The 10,950-nt window shown below is 39.8% G+C and overlaps 1 protein-coding gene across 2 annotated transcripts in view; it reads right to left on the bottom strand.

Annotated features, from left to right (window-relative positions):
• Positions 1-9,682, bottom strand: part of LOC121876173 (major facilitator superfamily domain-containing protein 8-like) — a 64,728-nt gene extending 55,046 nt beyond the window's left edge. For both annotated transcript variants that reach the window (XR_006090723.1, XM_042381125.1), the window contains exon 1: positions 9,587-9,682. The gene's annotated coding sequence lies outside the window, so the exon portion shown is untranslated. The remainder of the gene's footprint in view (positions 1-9,586) is intronic.
• Between the last annotated feature and the right edge of the window lie 1,268 nt (positions 9,683-10,950).

Genomic DNA, 10,950 nt, shown 5'->3' with positions numbered 1-10,950 from the left:
AGCAGGAGGAGCAGGAGTAGGAGGGAAAGAGTTGGAATCATCTAAGGTGGAGTTAGTGGAGAATAAGGTGCCAAAGAGATTGGCTTTATTAGGGGGGAGAGTTGGATATAGAGAGTTATCAGGTCGGAACAGAAGAGGAAAGAGGGAGCGCAGACGTTATTACAGATGTTTTTGGTTAAGGACCAGAAGGATTTATTAGAAGAAGAGTTAGTCAGGTCAGCGGTCTTTGTTTTTATAAAATTCCGCTTGGCCCTACGAAGAATAACCTTGCAACTATTCCAAGAGGTAATGAAAGAGCAGTGTGTAACAGGAAGAGATAGTTTCATAACTTGATACGCCCTATCTCTCTCCCTACATGCAGGAGAACAGGATTGTAGAGAGAAAGTTTTGATAGAAGATGAGATAAATGCACTCATGCCACCGATTATGACCCTAGCAATGCTGCCAACACATACCGAGGCGTCCCGAGTGGAAAAGCAACATTCGTCCCAGGGAAAGTCGGAGAAGAATTCTCGCCAGGTTTGCCAGTTTTCCCTCCGATAGTGCCATAGTTGGCGTTTAGAAGGGGGTGGGGGAGGTGGTCGTGCCAAGTTTGATTTAATAGAAATAAGAATGCGATCAGAAGACCATAAGGGGGAAGAAATTGCGTATGAATAGTGTGAGGGGTTAAAAGTAAAACAAAGATCAAGAATGTTCGTAAGTTGGTCGTGACGATCAAGAACACGTGTAAGGTGTTTGATTATTGTTCCAGATCACTAAATAAGGAAAAAAGAGAGTGCCTCAGCTTCACCTGGGTTATTCCTTGCAGAGCCAAGCCACTCTGTGTGATATACATCGAAATCCCCTGAGTAGAGGCTCTCGGTGTTGGGGTGTGTGGACAGCAACTACTCATGGCAAGAAATGAGATAGTCAAAGAGTTCCAAATAGTTGGCAGAGTTGGGAGAACAGTATAGGAAACAAAGAAAATAGTCACAGTTGGTTGAGATATTTTGAGCCAGATGACATCATAAAGGGAAGATTCAAAATCCGTGAGTCGAGCTATAGGTGTACGTGTGTTGTAGTAGGCGCGTACACCTCCCTTAGAACGGAAAGAGGTATAAAGGTTGTAGTTGCGCGAAACAATCTGACACCACAGACGATGGTTATTGCAAAATAATATATATCGCGACATTTCCTGTTCTTAGCCATAGTAAGTACTGTTATTATATGCACATTGAGAAGAAAATAGATTAATCTTGTTAACAATGTGAAGCATAGTTCATGTTGGTTGTTATCGCCGCTGGCTTCAGCTACAGTGCTGGCGTGTGATGTCATTAAATCTTTCGACCTGTGACCTCGCCAGATGTACAAGTGTTTACAGACAAGTCCTAGTTCTGCTGAGTGGACTGTCTTAGACTGGTGGCGGTGGCTTCCCGCCCCTCCATGAGACAGATCGCCCTCTTTAGTGTTGCTGTGAAGACCAGCCTTCTCCTGTCCGAGAATTTGTGCTGGGACGATTTACGCAATACCGTTTTCTCTTGGAACACCATACTGATCTGCATTGACCCGCACTTGTAAGTACAGCCTAAGTGATGACATACCCCTCGGTACTGAAATATTGTTGACTAATTACGCCTACTCGTTTCTGCCTAACCTGGAGTAATAAGACAATGCAGAATGAAGAGAAGCTAAGATTAATAGAGTTATGAACTTTGTGTTATGTCACTATGCTTAATAAATTGTAATTAAGATAAAATTATGTGAGACTAACTAATTATGTATCAGATGAATCACCATATAATTATGAACATCTCCTCTGCAGGTTTTGACCACATCAATAAATACTGAACGCGTCAAAAGACGGGTTTCAATCATTCCCTTCGACTTGCCTGTCACCTGAACGTCCTTAACTAAAGCGTTTACATTGGTGGTATGTAGGGGCATAGGTGTATTGGTTATTTAAGAAATCATCGGACCCAATGTATACAGATACTTGTTAACCTAACCTAACCTAACCCAACCCAACCCAACCTAACCTAAAATTATCTCCATCTCTCTTTTTAATCACTTAATCTTTCCCTCCATTACTAAGTTCTTCTTATCTTGTGAAGGCGGGAATTATAATAACACTGACTATACCTCTCTCTCCCACTCACAATGTGTACCACCAAAACTTATCAGTGAAGAATAACTTACTATCACTTTACTGGTGCCGAATTATATATAGGTCTAGTGAGTCAACCCGCCTTCCCCACTCCCAGCTACATAATTATCAGCCCAGGATAGACTTAAGGCTTACGTCACTTCCTAGTCGAGTGTGTCATTTCTAGCACCACTTTTGATGTCATATTTTAATTTTCCTTTGTCATGATTAATTTTGGTATCGTTATCTTTGACATTCACCCTGGGCTGATACCATAATTCCAGACTTCCTTCCTGGGCTGACGTCATAATACCAGACTTCCTTCCTGGGCTGACATCATAATGACTGACTTCCTTCCTGGGTTAACATCATAGTACCAGACTTCCTTCCTGGACTGACATCACAGTACCAGAAGTTCACTGCTTAACACAATATTTCGTAAATGTTCATCCTCTGAGGTAGGGTGTAGTTGAAGACCGAGAAAGGATCAATAGTAAGATAGTTCTTATGGACTTATTTCTTGAAATTTCAAAAGGAATGAGTTGTTGAAGGGCCTGAAGCTTTACGGGTCAGCTGACATCGTCAGCCGCCTGGTTCTGCCAACGGGTGACACAGGTATAGATAAGAGGTTTATCTCTACCGTTTGTGACCATTTGAACAATGAATACTGCGGTACAGTGCGGTAGTTCAATCAACCCAGGCAAGGCAGGCCCTGCTTACACCCAACCATTATCACTCACATACAGTATCTGTCCAACCCATATATGAAACTTAGCACAGTTGGGTATAAATTCCACTCGTCCGTAACTCTATTTCCAAACCAATATTTATATATCTCACATTTGAAACTATTTATACGCTTTCTTACTTGTTTTGATTATTCAAGTCCTTGAGATGTCTATATCACTTTTATCTAACCCATTAATACACTTCGATCATATCGCCCCTCACTCTACGTCTCTCAAGAGAATGCCTAGTCAGTTTTCTTAATCTGTCTCTTTATGGAAGGTTCCTAATGTCCAAGATTAACTTTGTTATTCTTCTAGGAATACTAAAAAAAAAAAAAAAAAAAATAAAAAATATCCGTTCTATATTGCGATGACCAAAATGAACAGCATAACCCAAATGATGTCTCACTAAAGCTAGATAAAGTTGTAAAATAACACTGCTCCTGTTACTAACACTCCTGGATAAACAACCTAGAACTCGGTTTTACGACCCCCTGACGGAGACATGATGATCCTCCCCATACTGGCCAGATATTATGTAAATAACATTGATTATGTGTTAAAGGAATACACTTCCTTCCTTAGGCTTTAGTAAGCCCCTTTACAATATTTATACTGTATATACTTGTCACACTTGCCAGATGCTTCTGGTGTTATTGTACAGGGGTACCTAGTGACAGCACTAGGATCCCGCTTCCTCGATCAAGAAATAAACAATTGAAATTGAAAATTGAACTCTGTTTTCCTTATTACATACAATACATATTCACAGTATCGTCTATGTTTTAGGTCCTTAATTATCATCACCCCTAAATCTTGCGCACAATAAAATTTCTCTATATATACACTGTTCAGCTGATAGCTGGTGCCCCTATTTTCATTTCCATTTTCTATCACTTGAACTTAGGAACTTTACATTTTGCATTCTAAAGTCGATATACTAAAGTTTATTTAGGTATTCCAGTAATCTTCTCGTGTCTTTATGTGAATAAATTCTATGCCTTATATTTATATTGCCAGCAAATGTACTTCAGTTTATATTTGTGTCTAAATTGATGTAATTTTTGTATACAATAACGGGTAACGGTGCCAGGACTGAGCCTTGGGGTACACCACTCGTAACGTTTCCCCACTGGGAGTTTTGTACGTTTATGTCTGATTCTCTGTTTCATGTCCTCCCTAATTCTGTGGACCTTTTCTTTCCTGATTAAACTCGAGTGCTAGATTCAATCAAACGCTTTACTAAGTCGAGGTAAATAACAATACAGTCATTACCATTATCCACAGATTCGAAAACGCTTGAACAGAATGACAGTACATTTCTCAGATAACCCGCCATCTTAAGAGTCATTAATAACTGTGTGGTTTTGAAGGTGATTATAAGATGAACTAGCATTTGTTGTTTCTAGTAAATGGGCCGTAGTTTGAAGATAATGATGTGTATCCTCTTTTGAAAATCTGTATTAAATAAACTACGTTCTAGGATTCTGGAGCAACGCCCGAGTTTAGCGACATTGCAATCGGGAGATGAACTCACACGATACGCAAGTGGGAACATAATTATAATACCTCACAACGTATGTTAATACACCACCTCTTTCAGCAGTAGAAATTCGAACTGAAAATAATAATACGTTTACAAATGGGGTCAATAAGCTGCTGCTCTTGCCCTACACCGAGGAGGATTCTAATTATAGCTGGTCGTTACCTTGATGATAAGCTGTTCATATTCCCGACTGACCGATACACAGTTGTAACCCTTGTGTGTGTGTGTGTGTGTGTGCTAATATATAACAACATTACGCAACCGAAACTCCACCGCTCTGTTCAATCGATCCAATGTCTTACACACACAGGGAAATAACATTAGGAGTTATGAGTTTCCGACTGTATTTCAAGTCAACTTTAAGGACATCAACAAAAACAATCATTAAATATACCACACTTCACCTCAGACGGTCACAACCTACCGTGTTCACCGTAACCTAGTAATACCCAATTCTATATAATTTGGAGTTTATCATTTAATATAAGTATGAATATCGTATACTTGGCTGCGTTGCTGTTCTGATAAATTATTTGTTATTTCTCTCTACCTCAAGTATTAATCTATTTCATCTATACATATATTTGGTAAATTTTCGAGGACAACAGTACACACGGCGCCTCACTATAACTGTACAAAAGGACTCTGTTTTTATTTGAGAACTGGTTAATGTAGTTTCAGAATACCTGTAAGAAGTGTCAACATAACTATTACAACACTGATTTATCTCTCTCGTTACCATAACACGTTTCTTTGACTTTAGACGAAACCTTCAACTATAAAGAAATTAGGAGAGTAAATCAGTTCTTGCCCTGAGTTTAATAATATGAGGTGGAATTTGTCATCTAAGTGTTCAGGTTCACATTATAAAGATTTGGTAACTTGTGTTCAGGTTCACATTATAAAGATTTGGTAACTTGTGTTCAGGTTCACATTATAAAGATTTGGTAACTTGTGTTCAGGTTCACATTATAAAGATTTGGTAACTTGTGTTCAGGTTCACATACCTGAGATAGTAACAAAAGAGTCATGATGATTAAGACTTATTAATGCCCTGTAGTACTCTATTGTTTTTTGTTATCTATAAATTCGAATTTCAGACCCTTTTCGACTTCCCTAATAACAAGGTACAGGGCGGGAATCTAAGTTATTTACTTAGTTGAAGAGTGTAAGAGGATCCTTATCAGAAGGCCACACACACACACACACACACACACACACACACACACAGTCACCAACATCAGTCAATGGTATGGTAAGCTTAAAGAACTCTGTGGACTAAACAATAAGACACACCCCCTCCCCTTCCTTAGCCATCTCACTAATGTTGACGCAGCTGAGCAAACAAATAACCATTTCGCTACTATATGCCAGACGCTCCCCGGCTTGACACAACCACTCTCCCTGCTTACCTACCAGCCCCCCTTCCCACTGACTTAGTAGAAGAATTTGAAGTAGCAAAACGCCTGGACAAACTAAAATTAAAACGCTCTACCACCCCCATTGACTTACCAATGAAACTCTTCAAGGAGTTCTCCCCGGAGCTTGCTAAACCCCTATGCTCCATCATCAATGCTTCTCTCAGTCAAGCCAGATGCCCAGCTGACTGGAAGACCTCTTATGTATCACCAGTGCCCAAGTCAACCAGCCCACAATCCTTAAATCAGCTACGACCTATTGCAATCACCCCAATACCCAGCCTAATCTGTGAAAGTTTTGTGTTCGACTGGGCTTATGCTGATATTGCAGGAGTCGTAGACCCTCAGCAATTTGGCAACATGAAAACTTCCTCCACCACTCACTGTCTTGTCAGCTTTCTCGATTACATATACCGCCATCTCGAGAAACGAAAACGTCTGTAGCTGTCGCCTTCATTGATCTCACTAAAGCATTCGACCTAGTCGACCACAATATAATCATCAACAAAGCTATTGACCTCGGGCTTCGGAGAAGTCTTATACCATGGCTTACAGACTTCCTCAGTGACCGACGCCAAGCTGTATGCTTCCGAGGGGCTGTCTCCACCTTTCAGTCACTCACCTGTGGCGTCCCCCAAGGCACCAAGATGGGACCACTCTGCTTCCTTATGCTCATCAATGATGCCCTAAGAGGAACCCCTGCTCACTGGAAATATGTCGACGACTCCACCATTGGGGACTAAAGGTCACCACCTTGCTCCTAACTATACCGCCCTTCAGGATTTATTGAACAGTCTCCAAACTGGGCCACTAACAACCATGTCAAATACCATCAACCATACCAAGACCATGGTTATGCACATCAACCTCTCCTCCGACATTGTCCCACCTCCTTCCATTACCCTAGGTCCGAACACACTCCAGGTTGTAGATTCCACGAAGCTCCTCGGCGTCACCATAGACAACAAACTAAATTGGAAACCACACGTCAGTGAAGTTGTCAAATCCTCCAGTTTCCGTCTCCACCTCCTCCGCCGACTCAAGTCCCTCGGAGTTCCTGCACACGAGCTCCTCAGTGTATACACAACATTCATACTTCCTAAGCTCACCTATGCCTCCCCCACCTGGTCTTCCTCCCCCAAAATGCCACACAACATAAACACCTAGAAACAGTGCAAAAGAGGGCATGCAAGATTATTCTCTCCCCTTCCTACTCCACATATCAAGAAGCGCTCAACACATTGACCCTTTCGACTCTCACTGACCATCACCACGACCTCATCTACAAATTTGGTAAGAAGCTTCTGCACCATCCTCGACACCGGCTCCTACTACCACCTGAGATCCCTAGCCCGAGAATTGTTGTTCGACACCACAACCGCATCCAGCCCATACGTGCACGAACTGATCGCTATAAGAACAGTCCAGTCCCAACCATTGTAAAAATTATCAATAACTTGTAATAAACCAGTGTATTCACTCCCAGTAAACACTACTCCTTGCACTGTCACTATGTTGAAATGAACTGTAGTTTGAGCTTTTCCTCATCTAGTTATTATATGTCTTATTTGTGTCACTTATGTTACTTGTATATTATTTGTAATTCGAAACCCATTCCCCAAATATGTAACTGTATATTTTCAGCCTTCTGGCTGCCAAGCTCTTTCAATAAACCGTTAATTATTACATTATTATTACACACACACACACACACACACACACACACACACACACACACACACACAGCATTATCGTTAATATTTTTAAACCAAGATAAGTTATGAGTGCATATTTGTGGTGGTATAAGTGTTTTGAAGAATTCTAAATATAATCTAAATTATACTGGAGAATATAATTATACATTCTCCAGGACTGCAACCGGTGAAATAGTCGAGATCGCCAAGACCGAGGCCAACACTACTGACTACAATCACAAGTTTATCTGAAATACTTTCTGTCGGCTGTGTTAACACATATCTCTCACACACCTCAATAGTATGGCGAGTACATTTACGTAGCTTACATGGTACAATTAACTTCAGACCTGGTTAAAAAAGTTAATTGTGTTGCTTAACATATAACCGAGTTTAACCCTTTCACGCCAATTGCTACGGAATTTTATTTTGGTCACCGCCAGACGATTTCATAAAGTTTTAGGGAAATCTCTAGGAGGCAAAAGGTTAAAGCTAACGAGTGAAACAGAAAAATGGATCTCTCATGATTGTGTTCCCTTGTTTGACGTTGTTGTTATAATGTTATTACTGCGCTTAAACAAAAAAGGTCTTTAAGAGCGTAATAAAGTTTGCAATTACAGTACTCCATCGTCAATTAAAACTTATGGAATAGAGATCTGTATTGGTTTTTGCCTCATCTCAATTTAACGACCCAAAGGTGTGATTTTTCGAATAGTCTACTATAAATTAAGATAAGGTCTTTCTCTCCACCAATTCAATTCAATTTCAATTGTTTATTCCTTGATAGAGGAAGCGGGATCCTAGTGCTGTCACTAGGTACCCCTGTACAATGACACCAGAATCATCCGGCAAGTGTGAAAAGTATATACAGTATAAATATTATAAAGGGGCTTACTAAAGCCTAAGGAAGGAAGGATATTCCTTTAACACATAATCAATATTATTTACAAAATATCTGGCCATTCTCTCCACCACTGATTTATTACCTTAAGCCTGAGGATGATGATGGTGTTAGACTCCACGTGTAAAGGATCAGACAATTTCTATCATAATCTAGGCATTTTCTCAGATTTATAATACAGGTCATTTATGTCGCATTTGTTTCTCTTTAAAAAATACTCTAAAATCGCATCTTTCTGTGGTAGGTCTTCACTGTAGAAACTATAATCCATCAAATAAAGTGTAAAGGCTATGTATATATTTCTCCCAGTAAACGGAACATAGCCAACAGCTGATACTTTCCTGGATATCACTAAAACAATATTGTCCGAGACTTTGCAAAGACAATCCACCTCACTGTGGGTTACTGGACACAGTCATTATGGAGACGAGCACAAGAGTCCACATAACCACACACAAACCTGCTTCATGACCCCGGAGGAAACTACTGCAATAACATAGGTTTAGCTCAGGTCATAACCAGGTTACATGAGGCCGACAATGTTAATATCTAGTTCGGAAACACATGACCGTGATCCATAAGGTATTTTCTGGAGTATGTTGATGTGGTGGGCTGAGTACGACCCTTGTAACGTCACTGATCATGGTTATATTTTTTCAGTATCTACAGTAAGTGAACACTCACCTTACCTGATCTAACCTAACCAAACTAGGGGAGCTCCCAGATCACAACACCGTATATCCTTTTATGTAATGAGAAAAATAAATAAATATAACTACAACTAAAGCACTTGAGTACAAATTTCTACTTCATTGAGCAAGATGGCACAGTACTCAAGGGGTTGTTATCGTACTCAAGGGGTTGTTATCGTACTCAAGGGGTTAATGTTCCCTTTAATATGATACTACAACGAACAACAAGGCTCTCATGTAAAGGCTCCCAGCATTATAATTAAATTCTCATTCATAACACAAATCCAGGTAATTTTCTCGCTATTACAACCACCAATTATGTGTCATAGCATAAACGAGCCAAATTGCGTCACTATATATTCCTAATTTAAAGGCAACTTAACACAGGAGCCATACAAATCCGAACTTCAAACAAACAAAAACATTCTTGGTCGGGAGTTAAGAACAATGCGTTGAATTAGTAGAACTCAAGAGTAATTTCTTACCTGCCACAGCTCTCACGGTGTTTGAAGCTGTGTGTGTGTGTGTGTGTGTACGTCTGGGAGAACACAGATGAGACGAGTGGGGTGGTGTGTCGGGACTAACCTGGGGTAATCATTATCAGAGAGCCATAGTCAGCTATTATCTCCTTATCTCTTGTGATTAGCATTTATCAAGCCCCGATACCTCTGTAGGAAGAAAATATCTGGAATTATTACATCTAAACTTTATAAAATTCTAATATTCAATCATAGAGTATAATCTAAAACAGGAGTTAAAATGTAATAAGTACAATGATTCTTAGTGTGACTCCAGCGTGTAGTGTTGTAAGGTGGACATGAGTACTGAGTATATTTTTCTTATAACAGTTACATAATGCTGGAATAATCCGTTTTTTGTTAACCATAACTATGATGTAATGCGCACAGGTAGATAAATTGGTTTGTTTGATTACAGGTGCTTCTACCATCAAGAACTACTTTACTCTAACACCAACACAACTGCCATAGCAACTATAACACCAACACAACTACCATGACTATAACTCCGACTAAACTACCATGACTATAACACCAACACAACTACCATGACTATAACACCAACACAACTACCATAACTATAACACCAACACAACTACCATGACTATAACTCCGACTAAACTACCATGACTATAACACCAACACAACTACCATAACTATAACACCAACACAACTACCATGACTATAACTCCGACTAAACTACCATGACTATAACACCAACACAACTACCATGACTATAACACCGACACAACTACCATGACTATAACACCAACACAACTACCATGACTATAACACCAACACAACTACCATGACTATAACACCAACACAACTACCATAACTATAACACCAACACAACTACCATGACTATAACTCCAACTAAACTACCATGACTATAACACCAACACAACTACCATAACTATAACACCAACACAACTACCATGACTATAACTCCGACTAAACTACCATGACTATAACACCAACACAACTACCATAACTATAACACCAACACAACTACCATGACTATAACTCCGACTAAACTACCATGACTATAACACCAACACAACTACCATGACTATAACACCAGCACAACTACCATGACTATAACTCCGACTAAACTACCATGACTATAACACCAACACAACTACCATAACTATAACACCAACACAACTACCATGACTATAACTCCGACTAAACTACCATGACTATAACACCAACACAACTACCATGACTATAACTCCGACTAAACTACCATGACTATAACACCAACACAACTACCATGACTATAACACCAACACAACTACCATGACTATAACACCAACACAACTACTATG

Source organism: Homarus americanus, unplaced genomic scaffold (assembly GCF_018991925.1).
Source record: "Homarus americanus isolate GMGI-L3 unplaced genomic scaffold, GMGI_Hamer_2.0 scaffold34921, whole genome shotgun sequence".
Lineage (NCBI taxonomy): Eukaryota > Metazoa > Arthropoda > Malacostraca > Decapoda > Nephropidae > Homarus > Homarus americanus.
The sequence above is the reverse complement of the archived record's forward strand: the minus strand, read 5'-3'. Positions and strand labels throughout refer to the sequence as shown.